Below are 5,065 nucleotides of genomic sequence, written 5' to 3'. Positions count from 1 at the left end.
CTTGCGGCAACCACATGTGACGACCCCGGGCTGGACTCCGCTTCGTCCACGGTGAAAGCCGATCCGGCGATCCACATCGCAAAGTTGTAGTATTTCCTCAGCAACCAGCACGGATCAGCTCCAGGCATGACGAAGCAGATATCGTCCTCTTTTGGAAGGCCAAACAAAGTAGTTTCGCTTTCACAACGAATCACACAGTACCTTCACGACATGGCGGCGTCAACAACAATACTACGGCGAGAATAAAAGTTACGCCTTCATTCTTTGCGTGAACATTTGGGCGGCGTTATGCAAATCTTCCCACATAGTGATGTAGATATGTGGGGGCGTGTTAGAATGAGCCATTTTAGGTAGGCGTGGCTGACTCTTAACTTTTATAAAGAATATCTCTTTGGATTTGAGACTTCAGTCTTTGCAACTTTACAGATATTCTTTATGCACCAAGAGCTTGTAACACTCCAAAGAGAAAGGAAAAATTGAAATCGCATCATATGACCCCTCTAAGTCAGAACTTGTTAAATATTGCTTTGTGCAATAAACACTGTGTGTTACTTGTAACACGTTTTGTTTCATATGCAGTTCACACACTTTTTTTTTCCTACTGTGGTTCTACAGTGCTGAGCACTGACCTTATGTGGTTGCACAGTGACAACTCTTATCCATCACATCCTGACCAAGGGCAGTCTGTGTCTCTTCTCTCTTTTACAAACATTTCACAGTTCTGTCTACATGTGTATGGCTGTAGTGGTGGTGCTTTTAAATAACAAATTTAGGAAGAAACTTTTTTTTGAGTGTTATACAATTAAAGCTCAGCTTATTTTTTTTTAAATTAAGCTTAGAGGGGCATACAAGTTTCTTTCAAAGTTAAATAATCTAATAATATATTATATTTTATACACACGTTGCTTTGCTGTCGAGGAGGTTGTTCTGTGTGAGAAATGCAGAGACTTGGTTGAACACAGCTCGTTCAAGTGTTTTTACAATGAAAGGAAGAAGGGTCTGTAGTTCTCTAAAAGAGATGGGTTTCTTAAAGTGCCCCTATTATTACCTATAATAAGTAACACATTTGCATAATGTCTGCCCACATTCTACGTCACCAACTTGCCCACCCACAAACAGTAAAATGTCTGTGTGGTTAACATCATGTCGAGAAGATGCTGTATCCTACGCAGTGAGAGTAAATTTGTTTGATCACATCTTATAATTACCACAAACTTGTTAACACTTGACACTTACCACTGAGAAACATCCTGCTCCAGTCGTGCTTGTGAATCAGTCTCTTGTCGATCAGCCACTTCAACCGTTTCACCATCTTTTCTATGTATTGACAAGTCTCCAGGGCTGTCATTCCGTCATGGCAATGGGTGTTTTGTTTCCGACACACGCTGTACGCAGTAGACCAATCCAGAGCCAATCTCTCTACGGCTCTGGACCAATCACAAAGGACTGTGCCATCTGACCAATCACAGCAGCAGTGAGGGCTCACGGAAAGGAGGGGTTTAGAGAAACTGATTCTTTGAACTGCTTTGCACGAGTCGTTTAGGAATCATTTAGAAATGAGGTAAAATTAAATATTTTTTGTGAAAACGAACGTGTTTTTTGACCTTGCATGCATGTAAACCTGTTTTAGGAGACTCCTAAAACAATATTAGCAACCTTAAAAATGGCATAATAGCGGCACTATAAGTAATGGGGTTGTACGAGCCTGTCTAAATGCTGAGGGAAAAACACCAGTGTGATAATAATGACTTATAATGCAATATAATAGAATTATCATTATAATATAGAGAAAATTATTTTTATGTTATACATTTAATTTACTATATATTTTATAATATAATATACAATATTAAAGAATAATATAACACTCTTATAATATAATAATCACAAAATATTAAATAAAAAAACTGGCGATGTCATGTCATGCATTACTTGTTGGCATCACTAGTCTCCCTGAACTATTGATATGCCTTTGCCATTCTGATGTGATTTCTCAGCCCTTTTTTGTCTTGCTGATCCTCTGATGTCATATCCTCCCTTGCATGAGTCCATTCAGTGTAAAAAAAAAAAAAAATCGTAAATAAGGTCAAACCCAATCAGTCATCTCCAGTGATTAGCCAATGCATTTCCCTCGTCTTTTATCAGTGAGAGTGAGCTTTCTTCACTAGACTATCAACAGTCTAGTGAAGAAAACTCACTGATCACTGATAAAATGATGGTTTTACATTCTTAGTCATGAGCAGTGAGCTGTCATCAGTCAGTCTGATTGGGTCTAAATGGAGAGAAATGCCTGGATGTGAGAGTGGGCTGGAGAGATTGATTAGAGGAGACCTCTGGAAAAACATTTGGGGAAGTGAAATTAGCCCTGCTACAAGTGTGCAATGTGAGCTGGGTATAAACATAGTGTTCAATGGAGAGTCATTAAGGCCGCTAGATTCTGAGGTCATGAGTTGACAGTGTAGTTTTTCCTTTCATGCTCTGTCAAAGCTTGACTGACCAAACCAAGTGAGCAGCAATGCATTCTGGTGCAAACAGAGCTGTTTGTTCATCCAAAAATGACAACTATATTCATTCATATATATTCATACTCAGCTTTATATTGTTGCAGAACCATGTTGTCGTCTTTTTACAACATCTTTTTTCTTTTCATCTTTGTTTTATTTATTTTAGCACTGTAGCTTTAGCTAAAATGTAAAAAAAAAAATGATGGTTTAGATTTAGTTTTTAATAACCCTGCGCAGAAACAAATTATAGTTGAGAGCTGCGCTGCGCTTTTCTGAGAATAACAGAAGAAAGTCATGGTTTTTGAACAACACAAGGGTGACTTGTCATTTTTGTGTGAATGATACCTTTTAAGTGCACTTTCTGCTTTTTACACAGTGGTTATTTAGCCATGCGCAAACATGCTTGAGTATTTTTTTTTCAGCTGTCAGTTGTGATACTAGTTATTTCACATTCTTCCATTCTTTCCAAACGTAGTGCTGCTTGCTCGTGCCATCAAAACAGAGTTAATGTTTAAGCCTGCAATGCATATCCCGAGGCAGGTGAGAGTATCCCTCCCAGACTTGTTTCTCACGTGTGTTCACCTGTGTCCCTGATCTTCAGCTGATTAGCCTCGGGACACACTGATGTCATGGTCACCCAGCCCCCCATGCAACACGATGCCGTCCTCTCAGGCAGGACTTAACAACGGCTGCATCTTCCAGCCTGTCACTGATGGAGTGTGCACTTGCTCACCTGGGCTATAGCCGGTTGGAGAAAATGGATGGTGTTGGCTGTAAATTTAGCTGCACTTTAGGAGCTGAGAGCATATGATAGATGTAGCAATCTTAAGAATAGCGTAGTGGTAATTGGTGCCACTGAATGACCTGTCTGAACCTTTGTCTATAAATTAAAAACAAAGAAAGAGCAATCAAACATGCGCAAGGTAAGGGATGCAAAGTATTGTGTTTGTGGTGTGAAGTAAAAAATGTGTTGCTTAATGTAATGTGTTGCTGATATTGTGAAATGTATTTTATTCCTGTAATGGCAATAGCAAAGACTATAGAATACCCAAGATGTGTCACTCATATAGTTTTGAATGGGGAAAAATGCAACGCTCAATATGGGCGCTCAATTGAACGAAGCCCCGCCTTCTGAGCAAAAGAGCCAATCGCTAATCGGTAGGGGTGGGAATCTTTAGTCACCTCACGATCCGATCCGATTCCGATTCTAGGAGTCACGATCCGATTCCAGAACGATTCTTGATCTACTTTTAAGTGACATAACCGGTGTTGCGGCTTAACACCGGTATCACCGTCAGCACCGTCTATCGCGGCAAGCCTACTGTGCGCTAGGGGTGGGAATCTTTAGTCACCTCACGTCCGATTCCGATTCTAGGAGTCACGATCCGATTCCAGAACGATTCTTGATCTACTTTTCCCCCCTTATTAATTAATTAGTTTACCGACTTGGACAATCTTAAAATCCATACATTTACATATCCTTACATAAGTAATTAAGTACTTTTTAAAATAATTACAAATTGAAAAAAAATAATTAAGTGTTGCATGTTAAGAATTTTAAACTAATATAACTTCAAAACATACAAGCAAGTAGCAAATGATAAAGAGGAGCATAGAAACCTATTACAAACAACAAACAGAGTGCTTTCAGTATTTAAGATTATCTGAACGTTTTCCATTCAAGAACTGCGAGTGATTTTTCTTCATCTTTACTGTTGTTTTTTACTATGACATCATAGACAGCGGGAGATCTATTAAGCTGCATTCACGCACTGATCTCTTTTGAAATATAAGATGTAATGTGGTTTGTCCTGTTCGTTTAATTCCTTAAGACATAACTGGCTGTGTTTACATGAATTTTGTGTCATAAAACCATTTTGAGACACAAGTACATTAAACTACTTACACGGAGTCGCGCACAGCCGCATGCGCGAGCAGTCTTCACTAGAGATGCACTGATTGCAATTTTCTTGGCCGATTTCCGATTTTTTGTTAGTGTGATTTGCCAGTGTTATTTTACATTTGATTACATTAATTTCTGTAGTCTTCATTGTAAAAATTAAATACAGATTAATGCTTACCATTAAAGTTATAAAACGTATTCAGTCAAGAGCAGAAAGTGATTTTCTTTGTTTTTTGTTCTTTGATTAACATGACAGACAGCAGCAGGAATATTGGACTGCAGTCCCTTTAAGAGTTTATCCACGGACCCAATATACTGTTACACAACATGCGTTCTCTTTCTCAACTATTTAATGTTCCAAAACTGACTGTGTTTAACTGGATACTGGCCAAGGCGGGCATTTTGACATTATTTTGTATGTATTTGAACGTTTTATGAGACTGATATGCCGATCACCGATCCGGGCCGATCATGAGGAAAATCGGTCGATTCCGATCCTTGGCCGATCAATCGGTGCATCTCTAGTCTTCATAAACAAAGCGCGCATCAGCATTTGAAATTGAAAGCAGCCTTCTGTTAATGAGGTTCATATTTTAAATATATAAGTCCACTGCATTCCAAACCACATAAATGATGACTTCGTAGAGCATTTGTAAGG

This window comes from Sinocyclocheilus anshuiensis, unplaced genomic scaffold (assembly GCF_001515605.1).
Source record: "Sinocyclocheilus anshuiensis isolate Anshui unplaced genomic scaffold, SAMN03320099.WGS_v1.1 scaffold629, whole genome shotgun sequence".
In the NCBI taxonomy this organism is placed as follows: Eukaryota; Metazoa; Chordata; class Actinopteri; order Cypriniformes; family Cyprinidae; genus Sinocyclocheilus; species Sinocyclocheilus anshuiensis.
The sequence above is the reverse complement of the archived record's forward strand: the minus strand, read 5'-3'. Positions refer to the sequence as shown.